We start from the raw sequence: 19,618 nt of genomic DNA on the forward strand, positions 1-19,618 counted from the left end.
CATGCAGCTAGCGACGGAAGCCATTATGTTGCTTACTACTTCCCCTGTAATTATTTTTCATGTCTCTTCCAGAGAACTCCACGAGGCATTTTTCCTGTCAGTACAGGATAATGGAAAGTAATTCTATACTCAAGGGCTTTTAAAAAAATGCACCATTACTTTAGTCTCATTTGATTTTGCCTTGCTATATTCGTCACATATATAAAAATACAGTTTCTGCTTTTCCTCATGAAAAGCATTTCAGGGCTACAATGTAGGAAAGACAAAACAGCGGAGCGCAACTATAAGGCGCTTTCTTTCGTTCCTTTGTCTTTACTCTGTTTTCCTTTCTCTGGCACTGGGAGGGGAGAAGGAAGCAACACTCCTCCCAAATGCTTCAACTTTCACGTCTGTTTTGCCGTTATCCATTCTGTTAAGATATAATTAATGAGAGCTTTCCCGAATCTCAAACATCCTGAAAAGCAGCCAATCCCTTCCCTTTGGAGGCTATATTGACGCTAACAATAGAAGTGAGGTGGTGCGGGCTTTTGAAGGCTTTAGAAAACCCACCCTTATGATCTTTGTTCCACCGCTGGGGAAAGAGGACATCCTTGCACGTGTCTGGCATTGTTCATGACAACACTGCAACCGAAATAAAGCGAGAGTTTCTGGGAGTAGCATTGGGATGCAGCACTCCCGCTGTGCGCACCAGTTCCCAGCTCTGCACAGCTGCCTTCTCAGCTGGGGGTTTGAAATCAGCACTGTGAGGAAAGACAGAAATGACCGTGATGCATGCCCCTCACTATGAGGAAAAGGTAATGTTCAATTAGCGTGTCAGCCTGCTGCTTTCTCGCTGACTTATTTCTGTCTGCTTGTTTGTTTGCTGTCGCTTTGACTTTCTTTTATGCTTCCTTTTCATTCAATGTAATAAACAGCCTGAACGGAAAGTGTTTGGGCTGTGCTTGCGGGAGAGAAGCCTGAACTACTGCGGCTTTACCAACATCAAGAACAGTGTGTGCATTGAAACCCACAGGGCAGAAGCGTGGCTCACGCTGTCCTGGCTAAGCCTCATGCGAGACAGAGAAAATACAGTTGAATAAGAGCCTGCACTAAAGGAGCTTTTATGAATGCAAGGCTGAGGTGTAAAAGATTCTTATTAGCCTTACCTGAGCCTCCACTGTAAAATGCCTCCCAGGGTGTTGACAGTGAGCTGTGTTTTACATGTGATCCTAGTATTAAAACCTATTCCTTTTCGTAAGTTGGAGTTTCAGCTCTTCAGGCATAGCAATCACATCATCTTCATGTTTAGGGCTTAAAAACAGTATTTGGATCATATAGATAAAAATTTAAAAGAAACGTGATTTTACAGAATCCTATTCTTCAAAAGATTATATTATTCTACTTCTTAGGGGCAACAAATCCATGAGGGCCCTGAGGAGAATCCTTTTATCCTCTTTGAGAAGAATTTATTTTACCAGCACAGAGGGATCTGAGAAAAGGCTGATTCTGTGACATGAAAGTACATGTTGAATGTGCCAGTGTGTGCCCAGCTTGGCTTTCATTGTGTGAATTTCTTCTCGGATTTCCACTGGCCTTCTGCTTGGAAAACTGAATGATCTTGAACTAGAGCTGTGTCCTTAGGATGAAGTCCAGGGAGTGACTATCCATAGGAAACAAGTCAATTTTGTTATATTTCAAATATTCAAACCAAAGCATTGGTTGTTCTTATTTTGATAATAACTATAAGTGAAATCATTTTACCAGTCAGGCTCTGGGCTTGGTGGTAGACACAGAAGCTAGCCATATAGTCCTACTCCCAAGATTTCTGTAGTCTAATCTGTTTTATTGAGAGAAGATATTACGTGTAACATGTTGTGGAAGTTTGACAGATGTCATTGATTTTCACTCAGTGCACACAAATTTGCCTAAAGGCTGACTGCTCTACAGTAGATGAAATCTTACATACCTAGGCATCCAGTGATTGTTGAATGCATATTTTTACACAAGTCACCATTACAAACTGATATATAGCAAACAAGACAGCAGCCTGCATCTCCATATAGTTTACAAGGTACCGAAAGCCTGGGAGGAAGAGGGGCAAAGAGGTCCCACAAATAGAAGCTGCTGCCCTGATCCCATGGCAACCATAAGGTCCTTCTTGCTTTCATGTTGCGTACTTACCTGAAGGAAATGAAGCAATGCTAATAATGGCAAGTGGTGTCAGAGTGCCTGGAAGTTGTTTGAAGGTAAACAACACAGACTATGCAATAAAATTCTATTTTAAGAAGGATGTTCAGAAAGGTTTACACTGGTCCCAGTGTGCAGTATTTTAAACTTTGTGCCTTTAGAGTGGTTAGAGATCTTAGGAGTTTTTCTTGGCATTTATCTTGACTTGCTCTTAGGAAAACTATACTGGTTTCTAACGTTTACTGAGATTTCTAAGAACTGTGTCTGCTCTGGGCAGTAGTGGCACTGTAAAAATAAAGATGTGCTTTCTGTCCATCAACTGTCCACCATGGAAGGAACTTGGTAGAATTCATACAGCTTCACGTAATGACTCTCATTTTATATAGTAGAACAATCTTTACCTCTTTTGTGAGCTTATTTCATGATTTCTGTTTTATCTGTTATTCATTTATCATCATATAGATATCATATCATATCTATCTACATCATCTAGATTCAACAATTTATTACCTACCTATTATCATCATCTATCTAATCTATCATTTATCTATCCTCTATTTATCTATCATCATTTACCATTTATCATCTTTCGGCCATCCATCTAATATCCCTTTATTTATCTTTTCAATATATATATCCATATGTCTATGGACTATCTATATGTCATCAAGCTATATATACTTTATTTCTCTATATATCTATAATTTATCTATCATGTATGTGCATATTTATCTATTTTCAAATAAATACATACTATTTTCAGTTTATACCATAGTACCCGCAATCTATTATCAGCTTAGGTAAAATAATTGACAACCTAAGCTCTCATGTTCTCTAGCTAGCAAGTGGGAGTATTTGTATGTTTTAGACAGAGATGATCAGGCATGAGTATAAACTTGCCAGGTTTTGTATGGGAAATTTTGCATCGTCTGATGCTAGGACATGGTAAAAGGCATTCTTGACATAATTGTAGAGTATCCTTCTCTCTTAGTTCTTCATGGAAGATAGTTGTTGGACATTGTAAGACTTCATTGATTTCTTTACACATATAGAATAATTGTACACATTTATTAGATGTGATATGCTATTTTCACAGATATATGTCCTGAAATTATCCCGTGTTCATTAAGACGCTTTAAATGACAGTGAGTGGTGTTGTTTAGTTGAGAACATTCCTAACTGAAGCTGTGCACATACACATAGAAACAATTCACTAGAGATTGTTGAGAGCAGAACATTACGTTATAAAATCAAACAATTAGCAATGAAGTTAAATGCAGTTGTGATACTGAAAAAAGTTATGGTGATCATAACTTGGTCGTAAAAAAAGAATCAAAGAAGTTTCTGGTATCTTTACAAGATCTGTGACCAAATGGCACATTTGGCATTTATTTTTCTCATATAAAATAAGGGATTACATTATTTCTTGGGTTCAGTTTTATGTAAATCTCCAAGTTAATTATGATAAACATATTCAAAATCCTTGAAATTATCACTATTTTTGAGGAAACACGTTGGGCATGAGAAATGAATGTATACAGTCCATCCAGCTAAGATCTGAAGGTCTGAGGGACCCAATCTGAAGAAAATGTTCATATGGAAGCCAGGAATGGAGTCACCTGTAGAGGGTCACATGGGGAGTCACTTATCTTCCAAGCCACTGTTCCTCACGAGTCAAGGAAGAAAGGGTTTGGGAAGAGAGAAATGTTTGCATGTTGCCTTGAGAGGGAATAAGGACTGAGCATGGAATGCAGTGTTGGAAGCTCATCTTACAACAGAGGGAGCAGCAAAGGGCAGAGGTGTGAGGAGCGGGATGCACTGGGATCCTGCTGTCCGAAGCTCTGGATATTCCAGGAGGAGCTTAGACAAGAGGCTGGAAAAGAAAATTGAAATGCACACTTGAAAGTGTGCTGTGTTTTCAGTAGGTATTGCTAGCTTTTCAGACACGTCTTCTATATGACAATTAACGATGATTTTTAATTCTATAATAAATAACTTTGACTTTAAGTAGCCTGATATGATTCTCCTATTTCTTATGATAATCCAAAATTGGTTTCACTCATGTGCTTGCCGATGGCTTTATGGAATTAGAATTTCTGAGGCTGTTGGTCATTTAAAGCAAGCATTGTGAAAGCCAGCAATAAACTCCCTCTTCCTTTTAAAATTCACTGTGATATCTGATTTACTGGAAGACCAGTGCTGCATGGTTATAATCGGGCTTGCAATGAATTTCACTTTCAAAGTAACTGGTGACACGAAGCTGTTGTATCGTCATTTTGTGAAATCGCAGACACTATATTATGTGGTTAGACAATGACAAACGCGGACAGCTTTCTCGTGTCCTAAGATATGCGGAGCCACACTGACACGTTAACTCTTCCAGTGTAAAGGATAGCTGGTATTCAAATGAATGTGGAGGATGCCAGCATTACAGAGCTAAAGGGTTTTGGCATCATCTAGGTTAGCCACCTGTTCTAGCTTCCATTTGCTGAATAAATTAGAAGCTCTTGGGAGAGTGTGTGCAACTGACTGGCCTTGTCTTGTTACCAAGGCAACCATTTTTCTCTCTGTTCTATGACTCTGAAAGGGTTCATAACCCATTAGTGCTCCTCTGGGCAAGAATATGAGAACATTTCTTTCTTTTTTTTTAATTTTCCCTTTCCTTCTTTCCTCCATTTTCTGATCAAGATAATGTGAGCAGTAATTGCTCTTACCATATATGTATATTCAAGACTGCATTTCCCAGTTTCAAGGGGAAACTGGAGTGTAAATCTTAAAGGTACATGACAGCTAAATGGAGAAATGCATATAATAACGAAAAATGTCTTTCAACCTCAGATTCTTTCCAAATTGAAAATATTGGCAAAGCAGAGTTTATTGAAGCATATGTAAAAACACAGGCTTGTTGAGTCTAGTGCAAGGGGCAGCCCATGAAAGTCACCTTCATAAAGAGTCCACATGTATTCATCTCTACCAGGCTTCTCTCGCTCTGTAGGGAAAACAAGAAAGGACAAGTGGATCTTATTTAAAATCAGATTTATCAAATCATAAATCTACTCTTTGAATGTCCAAGGACTAAGGAGCTGAAGCAGGTGACTTCCCACTATAGTAGCACCTGCAGAATCCATGCGGGACATGACTTCTAAGGGGCTCCCAGAACCCAGAATTTGAGTTTTTCTCTTTTTATATTGCAGAGATGTTATTGTTCAATCCCTCCTTTGTATACGCCCTACCTTTACTAAATATTTATGGATTTAAACATCTTTAGAAGGACTTTCGAGTAAGTAAAATTTTATTACCCTACTTCAGGCATTTTGCTTTTTCTGAGACAGAATTCTCTGGATAGCTCTAACTGTCCTGGAACTCACTTTGTAGATCAGGATGGTGGTGATCGCAGAGATCCACCTGCCTCTGCCTCCCGAGTGCTGGGATTACAGGAGTGTGCCACCACCTCCTGGCTCTATTCAGACATTTTGTATGATCCTTAGCACATATACGGGACAAACCTTTTTATCTTGCTTCTTAATTGAATGACCTAAGGCCAAAGAAAGTAGGATTTGTATTTACATCAAGATCTAGCTTATTCTAAAAAGCAATGTCTTAACTATGCTATACATCTTATGAAATTCTGAAATAAAATGAAAATTATTGGGAAGAAAATAATCCTTGACAGAATCCCAAAACTGAACTTTAGCTCTCAGAAGCTTTCTGATTAATTAGTGTTTTATTAACAAGAGAATGCAAATGCAGGTTTTCCAAAGTCATGATACAGTGAAAGTTTTGAGTTTATTCATAATGGAGATGACTTCACCACACATAGCAATATTTTTAGTACTTGTTTTTATTGCCTTCCTAGAGTAAAGGGTTAACATTGAACTTCCGACTCCTGCAGCCACAACACCCTTGTTTGCAACCCTGAGGAACATATAATCTGATATAATCTACAATGTTATAGGGTTGCCATGCCCCTGTGAGAAACAAGACAGGCGATTTAGCTCCTGTCACATGTTCCTTCAATTAGATTTCCTCTGATTTTCTGTGGATTTTAGTCCTGGATTTTGAATTTTCAAAGACACTATTTCTATTTTTAAGTAAATGGTTCAGACTTATCTGGTGACATCCTGCTTAGACAGTTTTAAAAACACACAGTTCTTCTTGTTCAATAAAACAGCACACAGATTTTTAGTGTAAAAGAAATGGGATTCTGACTGTAGCTAAAGATTGAAAAGTCCCAGGAGAGCGGTTCCAATGCAAGGGCAGCACAAGTTACTCCCCTAGGGCAGAGGGACAGGCAAGGTAGATTTGCTTTTTCTTCACAATCATTTCAATGTTTGAAAGTCATTCAGAAGAATATGGCAATTATTTTTAATCTGAAAAAAAATGTTACAAGCAAGTATTCTATTTGTGTTCCTAGAAACAACTTTAATGTATTTTTTCTATCACTTTCTTTTACTTATCTAGATTATGGTTTCATTTATTTGGGTGTGTATGTATGTATGTATATATGTACTTGCGACAGAGTTTCATATAGTCTGTTCTGATCCTCAAATTGTTTTGTGGTGGAGGGTGATGTCACACCTTGTTTTGTGGAGCCTGAGGATTAGATCCAGAGCTTTATGCAGGGTAGCCAAGCAATCTACTGGCTAACCTACATCTCCAGCCCACAGATGAGATTTAAATACTACTTTTGTACTCCAAAGAATGTTCTATTTCACTGTTTCATTTAATGTACTTCTAGCAAGCATTGCTGTTTATGCTTGCTCTAGGTACTCTGCTATGTGCTGGGTTCTTGGAGATGAATATGCAGCTCCTCTTGCCTGAAATTCCAGGCCTAAAGAGCTGCAAGAGAGACTGTCCTTAGAGTTTGAGCTGTCAGAGTGTGATGAACTCAGAAACTGAAGAAAATACAGGTGTGCTTGATGCACGATTAATTAAAAACTCAGGGTCTGATATTGGGGTTCAACCTGAAGACCCGAAAAACAAAAGAGCCAACCACTGGTTCTTACCTCGATCTCAGTCCAAAGTGACAATCCTGTCTCCAGGAATCTCAGAATGAGACTGAGAGTGAGAGCTGTCCCCTCCCATTTTACAATCCTCTCTAGGACTGGGATTAAAGGTGTGCACCACTGTGATTAAAGGCATGCATTGCCCTTTCTATGGCAAACTAGTATGGTTACTGGGATTAAAGGTGTGTGTTACCACTGCCTGGTCTGTAAGGCTGAGCAGTTGGACTGTTTTACTCTCTCATCTTCAGCACATTTTATTTATTAAAATACAAATGAAATGCTACTACATATCTTCCCACAGAAATTCTGCACTCCTACTCAAGCTCAACAGAGTTTATCCTGGACGCCTTGTATTGCTGGCCATTGTTCCCTTTAGCCCATGTCTCCTGTCTGCTCTTCCTCTGTCACTCTGTCTCTGAATGTGTGAACAACGTGCCTTTCTAATGATCATCTCATTTCATCTCACTCCTGTCTTTCCTTTTTTTTTTCCTGTTACATTGATTGGCTAATTTGAACCTGAACTTTTCCCATGTGGTTTTAATTCATTCAAATTCTTTCTCTATCCAACTACTGGTCTCACAAGGGTCATTCTTCAATCATTTCTTCTTTTTTTTTTTAAGTTCTAAGGGTCAAACACAGGCCTCACGTATGCTTCCAGAGTTATACTCCAGTCTTAATACAGCCTTTTATTATCTGCTGTCAACTAAGCTTATGAAGGGTTGACCTAGTCATGACCTCAATGTTTGGACCTTGTTTTACCAGAGAAATTCTTGGGCAGAGGGTGCTTGCATTGCATGTTCTTTGGAAAAACACCTGGTCTAGTCAAATGTCATTGCTCACAGGTACCAGGTTATCTGGACAATGAAGTTACATGACGTCTATCACAGGCTGTATCACGAAAGTGACACCAGATAGCTTATGGCTGAGGAAACTAATGTCACCAAAAAATGACTTGGATAGTAGCTCAGACTTGGAAACAGGAAGTGGGGACACAGTGCCAGCAAGACACTTCAATATGGAAACCAACTCCTTTCAGGGGACTGAGAAATGAGCCAGTGTGAGTGCAGATTGCAAGTGGGTGCTGCACACTCACAATTTCCCAGTGGTTAAGTAAGCCTATCTGTTTGGCCATTCTTCAAGATTAATCTCTAATTTGTTACATCCTGACAGCAGTTCCCTTACCTCCCCTCCCCACCAGATCCACCCCTCTCTGCCTTCCCTTAGACAAGAGCAAGCCTCCCAGAGATAGTCATCAAACACGGCATTACAAACTACAATTATACCATCACATCAAGTCTAGATGAGGCAACCCAGTAGGAGGAACAGGGTCATACAAGTATGCAAAAGAGTCAGAGATGTATCAGCCCTGCTGTGTCTGGAAGACACTGTCTCCTTGGAGTCATGCCCTGTCGCTGACTTATAAAATTGTTATGGGAACAACCAACCACTTTTTTGGGATGTACTCCACACCTGACACTACTAAAGTGGCCAAGAACCTGAGACTAAATAGGTCCTGGGCTGAGGGCGAAGCCTATTACCATTATTCTGCTAAAGGGACATAGCAACACAATGACCCAGACGGCATATTGCTATACCCAAAGATCAGTGTCTCCCCCTCAGTCCTCAAGAGAGAAGTTCCTTCACACAATAGATGGAAATTATCTCAGAGACACACATCTGGAAATGTGCAGAGAGCGCGAGGAAAGCTGGAGAACTCAGTCCTAAACTGGATGTCATTACCAAAGTCCTCTCCTCAAAGATCAGGGGTCTCTGTGGAAAAGGAAGCAGAAAGGTTGTAATTTTCCAGCACTTACTAACATGATTTTATGAAAACATTTTAAGTTCTGTGTAAAGCTGTAATCTACATCCCTCTGTGTACATAGTAACTTGTGATTTCTAGCATGTGCTGTCATGGTTACTTGAGAATCCGTTGGCTCTTCTGCAAGTTATATAGCACATCATTTCCTGATTGGCCTTGAGACATTTCTAGTTTTTAACATGATACAAAGGTGGTATAAGTACATTTCTACAGATGTTTTTAACATAATACAAAGATGGTATAAGTACATTTCTACAGATGTTTTTAACATGATACAAAGGTGGTATAAGTACATTTCTACAAATGTTTTTTTTGGTTGCATTTTCGTTAATGGGCTCTGATTAAAGGCAGGAACATGAACATTTTGATGTATGTTGCCAAACTTCTGATAGACTCTTTCTTTACAAGTATTTCATCAGCAGTAGATTTCATAAAGTTTATGATTCTTCTAAAGATGTATTTTATCATTTTTAATCATGGGCATGTGTGTATTTGTGTCGGAGCAAATGCACGTGAGTGCAGAAGTCCTCAGAGGCCGGAGGCATCAATCATGAGTTCCAGGACCTGGATTGCAATTGTCTGCAAGAACAGCACATGTACTTTTCTGCTGAGACATCTCTCCATTCTGCGTTTCATAAAGTTTATAGAAGGTTTGCTGATTGGATAAGCGATCAGGTTCACTGCCGTCTGAGTCTTCAGGTTATGTCTGGGTGTTGAGCACTGGTGCTGAAGTTGCTAAGGAATTTGAGATTTCACTGGTGCTGATGTCCCCGATCTGTCGTCTCTCCAAATGGAACTCCCTTAGAATTGAAACAAAGGTAGGTGTTTCTCTGCAGAGGACTGATACTAGTCCCCTAGTTACCACTGAGGGATGGAGTTCTTTGGGTTACATAGATACTTTCAGGATGCTTGACTACCAACTCCTAGCAAATAAGATTTTTTCTCCCAAAACTGCTTTCTTCTTCTACCCTTGTCCTGAGACTGATTCTTTGAATTCTATTTTTTTTCAAATACAAAACACCACTTACCTTTGTACTGCCTTTATATCTTCAATAGTCAAATTATTCATATTTTTCTAGAACTGAATAGACAACATTTTTAAGCCAGAAGAAAAACACAGAAGACCCAAAGTGGTTCTCACTTTTTCTAATGCTATGACACTTTAATACAGTTCCTCATGTTGTGGTGGCCCTCAGCCATAAAAATAATTCATTGCTATTTAATACCTATAATTTTGCTATTATTAAAAATCATAATGCAAATATCTGATATGCAGAATATTTAATATGTGAACCCCAAAGGGGTCACAACCCTCAGATTGAGAACTGCTTCCTTAAGTGGTGGTGACAGCAATTCAAACCAGCTCTAGGGAAAACTTCCTAGACATGTGTGTGACAGATTCAGTTCTTAGCTCCTAGTCTCCAAAGGCTGTACCATATGTAGAGGTTTATTTTGGGGGAGTGCATTTGATGACCTGTCACACTTCCTATATGGCATGAACAATATCCCTTTCTCATCTTCTGTGGATCAATCAGGGGCATGTTATATCTCAGTGGACGATTGAGGATATTCTAAGAGTGTTGATTTCACAGTTCCACCTCTTGTTTTCTGTGGCTGCAGACATCTGGAATCCCTCAATCTACTCCTGTATAAGAGATTTAATCATACAATGCTTTCACACTAAGTCTTTTTCATTTTCTCACTAATGTGAGTTATTTCAGGTCACCGAGGCTTTGTAAATGATCTCAGTATTCCCCACACTATCATTTTGTTGGAAGATTTATTTCGGATCCAAGAGCTACTGAATGAATTAACTTTTAAGTATGACTCATGCTTCGAAGGAGGAAAGCAGATATATCAAAGGGATGATAAAAATCCTAAGCTTTTGCTTATTTTATTGCCACCACATTAATTCAGGCTACTTTTATTTTTAAAAACACCTTGAAACTTTCCCAAACAACCTGCTAAATCCCAGTGGCCAACCTGGCCTGAGATTCTTCATTGCATAAGTCTGTCTCACCTTTAATGAATTTAGCACTGTTCTAGATGCTTTTGTCTCTAGTGATCCAAGATGTCCTCATGGCTTTTATCTCGGCAAAGATTTGGTTATTTGGCCTCATTGTCACTATACTCTGATGCAGATTGTTTGCTTTTGGAAGTCTTAGATTCTTTATGCATTAGGAGTCAACCTTATACAAAGCACCACTTCATAGCATATCCCCACCTACCCTTGGACAATTACAATAAGTTGGGTCTACACACTGAACTCATAAGCAACCTAGAACCATTTCCAAAAGAGAAGGGATACAATGACCTCTGCATTTCTACGCCATTGATTTTAAACTTGAATTACGAATCTCTTTAATTTTATTTTAAAAATAAAACAATCTTTTTTTTTTATTTTCCATACCAATCCCAGTTCCCTCTCTCTCCCTTCCTCCCATTCCCTCCACCTTGCCTACCACCCCACTCCCCATCCACCCCTCAGAGTGTGTAAGGCACATTGCTTTGGGGAAGGTCCATGGTCCTTGCTACTATATCTAGACTGAGCAAGGTATCCATCCAAAAAGAATTCCCCAAAGCCAGTACAGTTAGTAGGAATAAATCCTGGTACACTGCCAGTGGCCCTGCCACTGTGCAAGCCATACAACTGTTACCCACATTCAGAGGGTCTAGTTTGGTCCTATGCTGTTTGGTTGTTTCTGTCTGGCTGGAGTTGGTGAGCTCCAATTAGATCAGGTAAACTGTCTCAGTGGGTGTCCCCATCATGGTCCCAACTTCTTTTCTCATAGTCGTACTCCTCCTACTCTTCAGTTGGACTTTGGGAGCTCAACCCAGTGCTCTGCTACGGGTTTCTGCCTCTGTTTCTATCAGAAGCTGGATGAAGGTTCTATGGTGGCATTTAAAATACTCAGAATTCTGACTACAGAGCAGGGCATGAAAGACCTCAGTGGCTCCCTGAGACACAGACAGTAACAATACAGAGCAGAACAAGAACAGTTCCCAAAGACACAGCCACTGCAAGGATTGGACCAAGAGGCAAAGACACTGCCAGAACAATTTGGAGGAAGATATGGGTAGGTGCCAGAGCAAGAATTTGTTCCACAACATAAAAAGCAACATGGTAACACCAGAACCCAGAGGTCATACAACAGGAAGACTTGATCATCCTAATACAGAGGAAGCAGAGAAAATGATTTCAAATGTAACTTTATGAGGATGATGGAGACCTTTAAGGAGGAAGTGAAAATGTCCATTAAAGAATTCTAGGAAAAGACAAGCAAAATAAATAATTTTCTCAAAGAAACCCAAGAAAATCAAGAAAAATCAATCAAACAGGAAGCACACAATTCAAACAGCTCAAGACTTGAAGAGAGGCAATAAAGAGAGCATGAACCAAAGGAATTCTGGATATGGAAAATCTGGGTAAATGAATGGGAACTACAGAAGTAAGTAAGTAAGCATAACCAACAGAATAGGAGAGATGGCCGGGAGAATCTCAGGGGTTGAAGTTACTATATAGGAAATAGATTTCTCAGTCAAAGAAAATATTAAATCCAACAATTCTCTTGTTTTATAACGTAAACTTCTGGGAAATCTGGGATACCATGAAAAGACCAAAGCTAATAGTAATAGAGATAGAAGAAGGAGAAGAACTCCAGCTCAAAGGCACAGAAAATATATTCAGGAGAAACATAGATGAAAACTTTCCCAACCTAAAGAAGGATATCTCTATGAAAGTACAAGAAGCTTACAGAACACCAAATAGACTGGACCCAAAAAATCTTTTTATTTCCCATTTTTATTATCTCTTTGAGAATCTTGTACAATGTATTTGCTCATATTTACCCTCTCCCAACTCCTTCAAGATCCATCCTTCATCTCAATCAAGTCAACTTTGTGTCCTTTTAAAAAACAAGCACACATAACAGGAATATCAAGTACAGTGGATTCTGCCCATGGACTGGGATGTGCAGCCTTCATTGGGTACAAACAGGGTAGTAACATGGGCCACATATATTCTCCCTCCCAGCAGCTATAAATTCACACCTACCTCCCATCTCCATGCTGAAACTGTCTCTGGCTTGAGCATGCATGGGTCTTGTGCATGCTGTCACAGCTGCTGCAAGTTGACTTCGTATGTACAAGTGCCTTGCAAAGTCAAAAGGATACTTTTCCCTTGTAGTGAACCATTGCGTTTGGTTCTTAAAATATTATTGTCCCTTCTTTTGTGCTGAGCCCTGAGCCCTGGGAAGAGGTTGGTTATTAGTGCTTTAAGAGATTTATTTATATTGAAATTCAGGACTGTGTGTAATCAAAAAAGGAGGAATAAAGGAAATTGGATTTATCATTCTCTTTACACACTGAGAGAAGTACAGCATCATTTGAAATATTTATACTTGTAATATTTTTCTGTCTTGAGGTCAGTAACAGTTGTAAATTGATGGGGATTCTGGAATTATTGATAAAATCTGAAGATAATAATTCAGGAAACCCAGTCAACAATAAGTCTATTACTTAGGAAAGATCTAAAATAGATGAGAAAAACATTTGCTTTTGACTAAAATGTCACTTTTTCCCATGAATTCAGACCTCTGGTCTATGTTAGGGGTTCTCAGACTTCACCACTTATTCATTGCAAAGCCCCGAGATTCTTTTATAGAGATGATGGTGACAATGGCAGTGATGATGGTCAGTCCCATTCCAAATATACAGATTCAAATTTGAGACTTCTGTTCAGAACTTTTTTTTTTAAAGCAATTCCAGTGGAGTTGGCTGAAAAGCACAGGCCTGCGTAGCACTGCGTCACCCAGTCCAATACTGTCTCTTACTGCTTCCCTAAGGTTTCCACTCTTAGTTTCGTGGAATATTTGTGATATTGCTTTTGGATTTCTGGTATATATTAAAATTAATAAAAATGCTTTTAAAACATAAATATCTTATTGGCTTACCTTATTAGTTTCACAAAATGTCTGACAGAAGAAACATAGGAGGGAAGATTTATTTTGACTCATGGTTTAACCACCATGACCAGAAATACATGGTGGCCAGAACTGAGTCTGTGCCGGCTGAAACTGATTGGTCAGTTTATTATATCTCAATATATCAGAAAGCAAAAGCCATCAAGAGAGAGGAGGAAGAGACCCCAAGAGAAGTGGAAAACAGAGAGGGTAATATATTGCATGTGACAAGGAGGGTGAAGGTAGGACAAGCTCGGGAGAAGAAAGGAAAAGAATCATCAGAGGCAGAGCCCAGGTACACAGGGGAAGGTAGTAGAGGAGGCAAATGAGAGAACAAAGTGTAATGAAGATGTCATTACTGTAGATGACCACAGTAAACACTAACCTAAAAGCTAATTTAAAAATTAGAACACACACACACACGCACACACTAAGACTGAAAGTGGAACCTTTCTACAACATTCAAAGCCCATCCCATGCCCTTCTGTTCCTAAAGGTCTGAAATTTCCACAAAGAGAATCACCTGCTAGCAACCAGGTTCTAAAACACATGAGCCTGTGAGTGACTCTTAGCATTTAGACAGAAGCAGTAGAGTTGAAAATGCATTGCTAATACATGTAATTCTCAAGATGAGTTCTCACAAAGTAACATGAACATCACTTGCGATGTGGGAGTTTATGACGATGTTTTGAACGTCTCTGGTGTGCTCTGGACTATGTGCAAAGAGCTCTGGTTACTTTGGGACCTCTGATAACTAAGCAGACACAGTGTTTTGTACTGGAAAATTCTGTGTGATTGACACTCAGTTATAAGCAACCTTTCTCCCTCACTGACATGAATTCCTTTGAGTACCTTCATTGCTGCTCTTCATTGCAAAGCAGACCTTGAGCTCTCAGGGGCCTACTGGCTTCTTGGCCATATTTAGCAAGCAGCACTGTCTCCATTCATGGTATTGCTGGTAGGTCTAAAGGAAACCCCATTCTATGTTGGATGAATTAAATGAAGACACTTTTTAAAATGCATTATAGTATAAATAAACACTAAAGTTAATGAATCATGGTCTAAAATTTGAGTGGACAACTAAAAGCCACGGAGATGAAATTGTAAGAACAAGAGTCTTAATTTCTCTTGAAATTTTATTTGTAGTTGTCAATTATAGAAACTCAAGCAGCTGTGAAAGTCCTGGAATCTTAGCATGTGCACACACATGCATTATTTTATTAAGTATAAACTGCCAACATATAAGCAGCACTCTGACTGTTACAGAAATTACATATTTTTTAACAGGAGAAGTCCTTGGCTTTAAATTTAGTAAATTTAAATAAATTTATCATTTCGGAGCGAAGATCATGACACATTGGAGCACATAAGATTCAATACTATGTGATTAATGTACAGTAAACCCAGGTGTCTGAAGGGAAAACTTCACAACAGCATACTATGTGAAGATGGCTTTAGAATGATGTCATGGGGAAAATAACCAAGGAAGAAAGACTTCCAGTGACGTAGTTTAAATAATGGTGGCAAGTTGTAATAATTTTGCCTCTTTCACGTAGACTTCTTTTTGTTGTTGTTGTTTTGTTTTTTGCTTTTTAAATTTTATTTTGTGTTTTATTTTAAGACAGGGTTTCTCAGTAACTATGGAGCCAGTCCTGGAACTTGTTCTGTAGACCAGGCTGGCCCCGAACTCAAAGCGATCTGCCTGCCTCTGCCTCTCTAGTGCTGGGATTAAAGGCATGCACCACTTAGACTTTTCACTTAGACTCCTAATTACTAAATCAGATAACATTTTCCTCTTAAACGAAGCTTGAATTTATCCATTTGTTTCCTTGGTTTCTGTCTTCAGGTCTGAGGTTATCACTTTCCTGCTGATCATTTGAGAATCTTTCTAGTGTTCTGGTATTGGTTTTCAGAGAAGGGGGATGGGAAAAGACTTACAAAGAGGGACATAGAGAGAAACAAATCATTTTTATATTGTTAACTTTCTGAAATAAACAACCATATTGCAAAGAATCCTTTGGTAAGATATAGAAGGAAGTCTCTACGATGGGGGGATAACTTCAGTACCCTAGAATTTGACTCCAGATGACATCGAGGGAAAAGTCAGGATCCTTACCAACACAGCAATAGGAAATGACTTCCGGCACACCTGAGTAAACTTCTAAATAGACTCTTTTAATTGGGGAGTTTCTTCCTAAAAAGAGAGTCAGGTCCAACCGTTAATTCCAGCTATGAGAAACCTTTTACAGAGAACCCGATTAGCCCTGTGTATCTGTGTGCAATCAGACTTTTTTTGGACCACCAGCATCCAAATTATGACATGGAAACTTACTGTTAATTGTGAAAGCTTGACCTTAGCTTAAGTTTGTTCTCAACAAGCTCTTAAAACTTAAACTAACCTGTTTCTATTAATCTATGTTCTGTCACATGACTCTTTACCTCGCCTTCATTTTGTGTGTCCAGCTCTCTCTGTTTCTGGCTGGCAAAATCCCACACGACTTAGAGATACTCCCAGAATTCCTCTCTTTCCCTGGAAGTCCTGCCTATTTACTGATGCCTCGCTGGTCATTCAGTTCTTTATTAAATCAATCAGAAGACACCTAAGGCAGAAACACATCTTCACAGCATACAAAAAGATTGTTCCACAAAACCTGTGTAGACTTCCAATGTGAGAAAATAAATGTGCATTATTTTTGTGAATTTTTTAAGGAAGCACTGGCTTCCTTGACATCTGTGTCATCCTTCACTCTGTCAGTGGGGTGAATGCAGAAGTGATGTGTGCCATCTCCTGTCCTTGCTCACAATAGTATTGCAAGTTCCTCCTGAGCACTTCCTCCAGTGGCTCAGCCAGATTTCATACAGAGATTTCAGATACTCTACAAGATGGTGGAGTCAGGAGATGGAAGCAATCCTGGCGAGGAATAATCATGGAGGAGGCTGACCGCCCAGTAACCGCCTAACCACTTGCTGCTGAATTCCATCACTTACAAATTTGGTGATTTCTTGATTAGTTGTTTAATGAGGTCTAATATTAGCTTTGTCGAACAGCGATGCTGTGGAGGTGTGTAATTAACATCTCATGGTAGAATTAGAGCTTAAGCTGGGAAGAAACCAGATGGCACAAGGGCAAGACAAATCACACTTTGTGATATCCCTAATTCCTAAGGGGATGGGATTTGGGCGACTCTTATTCTGATAATGAGCCATTTATCCACAAATCATACAATATGCCTCTTTGTGACTGCTTTGAAGCATTGTTTTTAGAAACATTTTATGAATACATAAATGGGGTTATTCGTGTCCTTTTGAAAATGTACCAGCTATTCTTGCTGCAAGTTTTGCACCTGAGCTATGCACTAGACCGATGGGCTTTGTGCCATCTCTCTAATAATTAAATAGAGCAAAGGTTGATTTTTGTAGCCTCACCAATGCTTAACGTAATAAAACTTTATATTCATATGCATAAAAGGAGCATCATTTCTTTTTAGTCATTTGCTTCCCTTATGGATGGGGTAAAATATATCTATTCAGTACAAAACCTATTGTGCACACAATAAAAGAGACCTAGTGAAGCATTAAAAATGAAGTTAGGTAGCACTATTTACCTTTCTGGAAGATATAGATTTTAATATCTGTTCAATAACATATCAGTCAAAAACCAGTGAAAGGTTGGTACAACACTGAATTGAGAGGATTGGATTCCTCCACCCGGGTCATAATTCCCATGTCATCTGTGTTCAAACAAGTCCTGCTAAAATCTATCCATGATTTCTGTCATAAAGCTAGCAATTTCTATGGGAGTCCAGACTTTCAACACCGTCACCTCTATAGGCTCTCATGGCAGCACTTAGTCCAAATTAGCAGTCATACATTTTGATGAATCGATGCTATTTCCTTGGTGACAAAATTGTTTTACATAATTTGCTAATTCATGACTAATATGATATTAAAAATGAGAATATTTGTTCTAAATTGAGTTGATGGATTGCTTTTTAAAATAAAAATACATGGGCAATTTAAAACTATAACAAGCAGAATAAAGTCTAAAGTTATGAAATTAAGAGAAGATTTATTAACTTTAGTAAGCTCCATAAATTTTATCTCATTAACACCAGTAAGTTTAGTCAATTGCAAAAATCATATAAATCAAATGATTGAATGTATACATAAGTAAGACACATATTATTTTTTCCTGTATAAATTCTATGTATGCCTAACATTTTCTTCACATCTCTGAAGGCCTAGTGTTTTGTTCACTTTGACTACCTTCAAAAAATACAGATCAGTGTTGGATATAATATCGATTCAGCATTCAGAAATAACTAATTTGAAAGTTTTTTCTTCCAATGTATTTCTCAGCTCTTTTGATCTCCACATTTCATAGTCTACCACTTATTTATTTATTTTTTGCATTAAAATCAGTAGAATAAGTCATTGTAAGGTTCCTTTCATTGAAAGCTTAGAAATAATTAGGGCCTCAGAGTTCTTGATAAATCAAAACTGTGAGATAGTCCAAAAACTGGCTTGCAGATGACAGTGCTGTTTAGAGAGTTTTATGGAATCTGGGGAAGGTGCAGCCTTGCTGGAAAAAGTGATCACCAGGGAGTCAGCTTCAAATGTTTATAATTCCACCCCTCTTCCAGTTCTCTGTTTTCTGGGTGCTGAAGAAATGTGATCAGTTAGCCTCCTACTTCAGCCACCTGCTGCCATGCCTCCATCTTTGTTTTCAGACTCTCTATCTAGAACATCAGGAAAAAATAACTCTTTCTTCTGCACAGTGCTTTAATCTTGGTGTTTTATGATAATAACAGAGAATAATCGAGATAGAAGTGTGTTGGCCTTCGAAGACGGATGCTAAAAAGAAATTTCACACTAGCTCAGAATTGAGTATGATAAAAGGTTATTTATTTAGACTCACAGATCACAGTCCTCTGCTCGAACAGGGAACAGCAGCTGAATTCAGCAGCAGGAAGAGAGAGGAAGTGCACTTTACATCAGTATTTATAGTAAAAGAGGTCATGCCCAAGTGGGCTGGTAACTTAAAGGCTACTTGCCTGAAGGATTTCCTACAGCTCCTCCCACTTTTGTTTAAATAAGAGACTTCTAAGCCTAATACAAAATTATATATAGTAAGAACAAATATCAAGTATAAAAATTAGAATTACAACCAGCATAAACACTACCAAGCAAGAATCCTGTGATAAATTTTTCAATAATTATTAATAGTAACTGAGGAGTCTAAGTCTTGTATTATAAATAACTTGGCCAAGTCATGAGATAAAAGTAACTATGAGTATCTAGTCTTCAAGCCTATCAAAGAACCCAGAAGAGAAATAATATTACTTGAGTAAGCAGGAAGTGCAATCAAGCAGCTTCCAAAATGTGAAACATATGACAGAGACAACTGACTACCTGGGCAATAACTCAAAGTCTCATTTGCAATGTTGGAACATCCAACTTTGACTAATACCTAGAGAAACTGATAGACCGTTTTCAGAGGCAGGGCATTTTTCAAAACTGTCTTACCCTGTCTTGGCAGAATTTGACAGTCTTTTTTCTTGTATCCTTTTCCTGATCAGACATGGTGCATTTTGTTAGTGGTTGATACATGGGCAGTTCCTTGCCCAAAGGCCAGTTTTGGCAAAAAGAAAACAAACTCCAAATAA

General features: G+C 38.7%; 1 long non-coding RNA gene across 3 annotated transcripts in view; it reads left to right on the top strand.

Annotated features, from left to right (window-relative positions):
* The first annotated feature begins 501 nt into the window (after positions 1 to 501).
* The window catches only part of LOC142852773 (uncharacterized), a 61,471-nt gene continuing 42,354 nt past the window's right edge, over positions 502 to 19,618 (top strand). For all 3 annotated transcript variants that reach the window (XR_012910989.1, XR_012910990.1, XR_012910991.1), the window contains exon 1: positions 502 to 799. This is a non-coding gene — a long non-coding RNA (uncharacterized LOC142852773). The remainder of the gene's footprint in view (positions 800 to 19,618) is intronic.

The sequence above is a fragment of the Microtus pennsylvanicus genome, chromosome 6 (assembly GCF_037038515.1).
Source record: "Microtus pennsylvanicus isolate mMicPen1 chromosome 6, mMicPen1.hap1, whole genome shotgun sequence".
Classification (NCBI taxonomy): domain Eukaryota; kingdom Metazoa; phylum Chordata; class Mammalia; order Rodentia; family Cricetidae; genus Microtus; species Microtus pennsylvanicus.